The following is a 7844-nucleotide window of genomic DNA, read 5'->3' as shown; positions in this document are numbered from 1 at the left end:
GGGGCAAACCAGACAGCACACACACACCCCACCCTGTGACCAGCAGGGGAGTCCTACAGCCTGCCCTGTCTTGGATTTGATACAAGAGCTGGAAGGAGCAGAGACAAGGGCCTGGCTTAGCAGGAGAGTGTAGACTGGCCTTCCACCAACTGCGGGGGCCCGGCAGGAGGGTGCTGAGTTGGCATGAAATGGGTGTTGGTGGCCACACTCCCATGGTGCCCAGGACTGATCAGAGGCAGAAAAGCCGGGTCCAGGTGTCTGGGTCCTTCCTGCGGCCCCTCCCTCGATCCTCTGCTCGTCCCTTAGGCCTCGTGGCTGCAGCTGCCAGGCCAAGCAGCCCTGGACTGGGGTCTTTTGCAGGCTGTGGTGTAAATAAGCTCATCCGCCTTTGTCCCCACGCACTGTCACTGAAACCTTTAGGGGCTGTGCGCTAGATTTTTGTCAACTTGACACAGACTTTGGGTCCGTGAGAAGAGGGAAGCTCAGCTGAAAACCGCCTCCATCAGGCTGGCCTGTAAGCATTTTCTTGATTAATAATCTGTGTAAGAGGAACCCACTCACTATGGGTGGGGGGAGCCACCCATGGGCAAACGGTCGTGCTGTATAAGATAGCTGGACACGAACCCAGGGAGCAAGCCAGTAAGCAGCATTCCTCTGCGATTTTTGCCCTGACTTCTCTCAGTGGTGGACGGCGACCCGGAAGGGTTAGATAAAATAGACCCTTTCCTCCCCAAGTCACTTTTTGATCGTGGTGTGTATCATAGCAACAGAAAGAAAAAAAAAACCCAACAACAAAACAAAACTAGGCCAGGCTGGAATTGCCAGAAAGGGAACAATGATGACCCCAAATAATTTATAGAGTCGAAAAGTGGAAATCCTTCTCTTTGAGGACCTGAGGTCTCTGGCTACCACCCACAGTCAGCCCTGCTCCTTCCTGGGGCCCCTAATCCCCTCTGCCAGGTCTTGGATGGGATTAGGAATTCAATGGTCATCTGGCCAGTAGAAGGCCCAGTCAAGGCTACTCTGGGGAGCCCTTGTGACTCCAGGATCCCAAGGAAGTGTCTGCTGCTTCCCTTGGCCCAACAGGGTGCCCAGCAGGACCCCACCCAGAAGGGCCCCTCAGCTAGCAGGCAAAAGCGCGCAGATGACCGCAGTTATTCTTCCTTTGGTCGCCAGGCGTCGCTACAGGTCTGGAAATGGAAGGCGCAGCCAGGCTCGTCGGCTCTCCCGGGGAGTGGCCCCCAGAATTGTAGAAGCTCCTGGACAGGCCTCGCAGGTGACAAGAATCGATCTGTGGAAACAGCTGCCACTCGGGGTTCTGACAACAAGGTTCAGCGGGGGTTCAAAGATCCTCGAGTCCCTGAATTCGGGCTGCTGTGGCTGCAATCCACGAGGAAAACCGACGGCCCTGGGGACTAGATTTGCTTGAGGACCCCGGAAGCCCCGCGTCCTCTCCGTGCAAAGAAAGTAACATTCCTCGTCTCAGGTGATCCTTTTCACAATGACAAGCCTGCGGCTGTGTGCGCCCCAGCCTCAAGATGTACGAGTGGATCCGTCCACCCACCGTCTTCCCAAAAGCCAGCCATCGACAGCATGCCTCCCTCACTTGGAATCCTGTGCTCGGATAACAAATCGGAATATTACAATAGCTAGCACTCATTGAGCACTTTCTGTCTGTCCGACATAATTATTACAGAAGAGCACAGAGGTGAAATAGCCGGCCCAAGATGGTGAATAATCCAGGCTAGGGACCAGGCGATCTGTCTTTGGAGCTCAGGTGCACCGCACCCCCGTCCCTACCATTTTGGGGGGCATGTAGGGCACAGGAGTTCATGTGACCTAAGGTGACCTCGAACTAGACATGTTCTCCTGCCTTCACGCCTATGTGATGGCCGTTCATTTTTCTGTCTGTGAGGGGCAGTAGGCAGGCACTACACCGCCGCCGGCGGCAAGGGGGCCTTGCCTTTCCCAGACTGGCCACCAGGTGACGCACAGCGCCACAGGCATCTTTGCACCACACCCGCGCTCAGTCTCACCATCGCCCCCTGTAAGGCTCTCATTAACCACAGTGACTTGGGTCCAGCAGACAGGTGGCTGAGGGGGTTGCCACTGACCTGGTGCCAGGTGTTGGCTCCTTGCCAGATGCCTATTTTCTCCTCCTCACTCTTCACTTCCCAAGATGCTGAAATGCAATGGGAAAGGTCCCCGGCACTCCTTTTGTTCTGTTTACAAAGCACTTTCACCAGCTACATCAGACAAAGACCGGGAGAGAGGGAGGCTGAAGCTCTCCACATCCTTAAGAAGCTGAAATCTAGGGAGGGGAGAGATCAACCAAGATGGCGAGGGGTGGGCCTCAGAGCCAGACGCCTAACCAGAGCAAATGGACTATGCTTTATCCCAGGGAAAGGTCTCTTTGGATGGTGAAGGCTTGTGAGGCACCTGAAGTAACCTCCCGCTCCCTGCAGCCTAAGGCATGCACAGTCCGGGACTTTAGCAGCCTCCCCCGGGGCTTTTCAAGTCCAAGGGCCACTGCGGTCCTCTCTTTCTTTCTCATTACTTCCTGCACAGCAGGCACTGTGGTCCCACTGTGCACCCGCCCTGGAGCGCTGCCCTTTGTCAGCAATCCACTCTCACTCTGGTGAGACCAGGCTCGGTCTGCTCGCTCGCTGCAGTCTGACCTCCACTGTCATCATTTTCACCGTACCTGAGTTCCAACTGCCCGCAGGCTCGTCCCACACCTGTGTTCCCCCCACACAGAGCTGGGGACCGATTCTGACATCTATTATTGAATTGAACTCCTCCGTCCTTCCCTTGGACACTCTTCAGAGCCACCCTCTCTCGTCCCCACTACCCCTTCCCTCACAGCCCGAGGCCTCTGACCTAATTCAGGCTACCATCACCTCCAGGCTCCAACATTCCCCCCAGCCCTCAGCTCCGCCCCTTACAAAGACCAGGATGCTCTTCAGGATGCTGTCTCCAGAGTGTAAAGTCAACATGAGTACTCATGAGCCATCCAGTGAGACCCAGAGGTCTGCACTCACACCCCGTCACAGCCTGCCCCTGCCCCCCTTCCCTGGGCTCCCACTTCCTGTCTGCCTCCTCCAGTCTGTTCCCTTCTTAAGGCTTCCGTAGGCTCCGGAGATTTAGCCCCTTTGCCTAGAAGACCCACCCCTGGCCTCTGACAGCCCCAGGCCCCCTCATCCTTGGACCACAGGTAAATTATGGCCCTTCTCCCTTCCTATCTCTGGGGAGAGCCTGGGCCTTCCCCTCTTACATCTCCCGGTTCACATTCTCCATGCAAATGAGAACTACGGTCTCCTGTCCAGATCCACACTGCACACCAGCCAGGACCTGACATAAAAGTAGACACTTGATAACTATTCACGGAACAAATGGCTCTTTCATCCGGGCCCCTCGGCACCCCACCCCTGGGCTGTCTTTCATCCGGGCCCCCTCGGCACCCCACTCCTGGGCTGTCTTTCATCTGCGGCTTTTCCTCGATCTGCTTCATCTGTCTAGAAGGTTCTCCCCTCCCCCACTGCCCCACATATCTTATCACTTCCTGCTCATCTCTCTGGGATCCAGGGTCGGCCCCCCATTTAAGTTTGGGATTCCCCCCCTGGGCCTCCCCAATACATAACTCTCTATCCCAGCTCTTTACAATTGCAAATTGCCAGCTAAACGGGAAAGACTATTACCAACTATGAGCTAGCCTTTCCTCTCCCTCAGACCACTACAGGTTGAAGGGCAGCCACTGTCTGTCTGCCTTTCAGTCAGGAGCTCTACCTCCCGCTCACTGGCAGGGCACCCTCAGGGGCCCACCGTGCCACCATTTTGCCGGGGCCGCACTGGGGCTGCAAGGAGGAAGGAGTACACAGAGGACTCTTCCAGAAGCAGGCAAGAGTACAAGGAGGTGATGAGCACATGCTGGGCCGGGAGCGTCTGTGTGCAGAGGGGGTTGGAGCATCTGTGTGCAGAGGGGGTTGGAGGTTGCAGGCCTTGGCCTCTCAGCTGCCGCCCCTTCATTGAGTACCTACTGTGTGCAAGGGATGCAATGGAAAGGACTCGGGCACACAGATGTGGCCCTGAGAGACAGACACACCTTGGGAATGACCACCTACGTCACCACCATGGCGCTACGTGCACAGAGAGCGCTGTGTCAGTGACCTGTCTTCCCGCTGGATGCTGCTGGACTTCCGATGACCCTTCCTTTCCCAGCATTCCTTTGTTCTTTTGCTCTGTGGGTAATCCCTCCTTTCCAGCATTCCGCATAACAGGGTTTTCCCTTTCTTTCCTTTTAGACGGGTTTTGCTACATAGACCAAGCTGGCCTCAAACTCATAGAGATCTGCCTGCCTCATCCTCCCAAGTGATGGGCTCAAAGGTGTGCACCACAACACCCAGTCTTTCTTCTACTTGAGATATGGTCTCGGGTAACCAGGGATGGCTTCAGAATCACTATGTGGGGGTTGGAGAAATGGCTCAGTGGCTAAGAACAGCTATGGAGTTGGCAGGGTGGCATCTGCCTTTAATCCAACACAGGAGAAGCCAAGGCAGGAGGATCTCGGAGGGTTTGAGCCTAGTCTCATCTACATAGCCAGCTTCAGGTCAGCCACAGCTACATTGTGAAACCTTGCCTCAAAACACAAACAAAACAACAACAACAACAAAACACTAAAAATAGAGACAGAGGCAGGAGAGGCAGGCAGATCTCTGTAAGTTCAAGACTAGCCTGGTCTACAGAGTGAGTTCCAGGACAGGCTCCAAAGCTACACAGAGAAACCATCTCAAAAAAAACAACAAACAAACGAACAAACAAACAAATAAAAATACCAGCTGCTCTTCCAGAGGACTGAAGTTCAATTCCCATCACCCACACAGCAGCTTACAACTGTCTGTAACTCCAGTTCCAGGGATCTAATGCCCTCTTCTGGCCTCTCCAGGCACCAGGTAAACAGGTAGAGCACAAACATACATGCAGGCAAACGTGAACAAAAAAAAAAAAAAAAGCCAAAATCACTATGCAGTTGAGGGTAGCCTTAAACATCTGATCTTCCTGCCTCCAGCTCCCAAGTGCTGGAATTACAGGTGTGTGCCATCATGCCTTGCTTATGGGATGCTAGAGACGGAACTCAGGGCTTTATGTATGCTAGGCAAGCTTTCTACCAACAGAGTTCCATTCATATTTTTTTATTTTTTATTTTGTTGGTTTTACGAGACAGGGCTTCTCTGTATTGTTTTGGAGGCTGTCGGTCCAGCCTGGCCTCGAACTCACAGAGATCCGCCTGCCTCTGCCTCCCGAGTGCTGGGATTAAAGGCGTGCGCCACCACCGCCCGGCCCATTCATATTTTTTATAATTTATTTAATTTTATTTCTTGTGTATTGGAACTGGAACTGACTTAGAGACAGTTGTGAGCTGCCATGTGGGTGCTGGGAATTGAACCTGGGTCCTTCCAGAGGGCAGTCAGTGCCCTTAACCACTGAGCCATCTCTCCAGCCCCTCCATCCATATTCTTAGAGTGATAGAGGCCACTTTACTCTGTGTCCCCTGGTTGGGGGTTAGGGGCTTGTAAAAATATGCAGTACTGGGTTCCTGCTCCCCCAGTGAGGAAACTTGGGGCCTGTGTGGAGGCTGTCACTCCGCCCTTCTCTTGGCACACTCAGGTGAGAGAGAGCCTCATGGCGCACCTGGCTCCTGATTGCCTACTCTGCCCATGAGCACCTGGGAATTTTCTTTCTTTGCCTACTTTTTAAATGTCAGACTGTCAGGGACTCCTCCTCCTGTGCCTACAACTTCTCCAACACCCTCCACACCCCAGGACAGACTTTCTGGTACCCTTTGATGACCAACAGCAGCACAGAGATATGTATGTCACAGCCAAAGCTGAATTCCTCCAAGGCATCCTGCTCTGTCCACCAGGGCACCACCCCCACCTCCTCGCCTGTACTCCCCACCCCACCCCCAGCCCAGCTGCCTGGCACCATCGTCCCTGCATCCAGCACCCCAGCAACAGCCAAAGTCTGGCTGGTTTTATTTTCCAGGTTTGCCAGCTGATGTCTTCAGGCCCCCAACCCTGAGCTTCTAATTGCTCCCCCCCTATCTAGTGAATTCAACCAAAGCTGTCCAAAATGCAAGCTGGACTGTAGCCAGTCCCTCAAAACCCTTCCAAAGCGCCCCACAAACATGAGTCTGGACCCTTCAGCTGACATGTAAGCCTCCTATGGCTGATCCCCGCCTCTGGTCTTCCCCTGGAGGAAGCACTCCCAGAACAGCAAGCTGCTTTCATTCCTAGCTTCCTGCAGCCCCTACTAGGATAGCCCTGGACAGACCTACTCCTCCGGACCTCCTAGACGTGACTGCCCTTAGAAAGTCAGCCCTGACCTTCCTGTCCCTCCCCCACCTTTCCTGGTGCATCCTCAGGTTTTATGGGGACTGTGTCATTGCGCCCACGGCAGTGGGTTATAATGATCGATTTTCACACACAGGGCCAGGAGATCCTTGAGGGCAGGGATGGTGTCCCATTCATCTCTGCAGCCGAGGCTCTGGCCTGGTGCCTGGTACCGAGGACAGGCCCCGCCAGTTGCTGATGGATGAAGGCTAAGAAGAAAGTTGAAGGAAGTGGGAGCCAGGAGTGTCCAAGAGGGGAGGGAGGGTGATCCTGGCAGGAAGAAGAGCCGAGCAAATGTGTGGGCAGTGCAAAAGCGAACCCTTCCGTTTACTGCACCCCCACGATGCCCGCTAGCCACGGCGCTCGCACTGGGTTTACATTGTGTCTTCTCTCCTTCTCTAAATGACAGATCTGAAAACCGACATCAGAGGATGGGAGTAACCTATCCAAGGTCACACAGTGTGTAGGGGTCTGGAGTGGAGTCTAAGACTGTCTGCCCTGAAAACAGTAGTCCTGCTGCTGGGCGCCACTGCTGTCCTGGGGGCAGAACATGGGACGGGCAAGGAGTGGGCCCAGCTACACCTCTGCCTAGCGGAGAGTGGTAACCAGCTGCCCACGCTCAGACAGACAGCATCTTTCTCCCAACTGGACAGAGGCTCTACCGCCACACAAAAATTTACCTGCTTCTTCCCCCCACCCCGTCCCCAGCTTTGGGGATCACACACACACACACACACACACACACACACACACACACACACACACACACACACACACAGGAACGGCCCAGGGCACCCAGGAGACCAGGGACTCATCCAGAGTATCTCCTTCTGCAGTCTCTTCCTCTTTGTACTTGGCCCAGGCTGATATTAAGATTCATCTGCATTCCTAGCACAACGCCTGGCAGATGGTGGGGGAGGAGGCTGGGTATGAGCTGGGGGCTGCAGTCAGAGACCACACTGGGTCTCAGAGGGGCCCCAGGGAGAGTGGGGAGAGCCCACCACCAGCCCAGCCTAGGCCGGGGCCACTCCAAATGCCTCCAGTGGGTAGGGGGATGAGACCTTTTGTTTTTCTCAAGGCTAAAGGAGTTCTAGAGAGCTAGGAAGGAAGGTCCAGCCATTAAAAGAGGGAGTGATGGAAGGTGGTCCTGCACCTTTGGGCGTCTCTTGTTTGGTTAGTCCTTCTTGCCCTGGAGATCTGAAGGGACAAGAGCAACGTGGGACCCCACTGGGGTGAGACCCTACTTAGCCTGGCGAGCACCTGTGTCGTCGTAGAGAATAGGAGGGAAGCCTCCTATTCCCATCACTCCTCTGTTTCTCAGGAGGCAGCCCTTACCCCAACCCCAGAATCCAGCCTGGCCCCTAGTGGTCTCTTCAGGTCAGCGCCTCAGCCAAAAGCTTCATAATGATTGCTCTGAGGAAGAAAATGAACGGCCTTGCTAAGAAAAGGGGTACA

The 7844-nt window shown here is 54.5% G+C and overlaps 1 long non-coding RNA gene across 1 annotated transcript; it reads right to left on the bottom strand.

Annotated features, from left to right (window-relative positions):
• Nucleotides 1–818: 818 nt before the first annotated feature.
• Nucleotides 819–2894, bottom strand: LOC121141471. The gene is made up of 2 exons (XR_005878403.1): nucleotides 2115–2894; nucleotides 819–1614 (listed from the first exon to the last, which is right to left on the bottom strand). It is a non-coding gene; the product is annotated as an uncharacterized LOC121141471 (long non-coding RNA).
• Nucleotides 2895–7844: the final 4950 nt, after the last annotated feature.

This window comes from Mesocricetus auratus, unplaced genomic scaffold (assembly GCF_017639785.1).
Source record: "Mesocricetus auratus isolate SY011 unplaced genomic scaffold, BCM_Maur_2.0 Super-Scaffold_100007, whole genome shotgun sequence".
Classification (NCBI taxonomy): Eukaryota; Metazoa; Chordata; class Mammalia; order Rodentia; family Cricetidae; genus Mesocricetus; species Mesocricetus auratus.
This window is presented reverse-complemented; position numbering and strand designations above follow the sequence as displayed.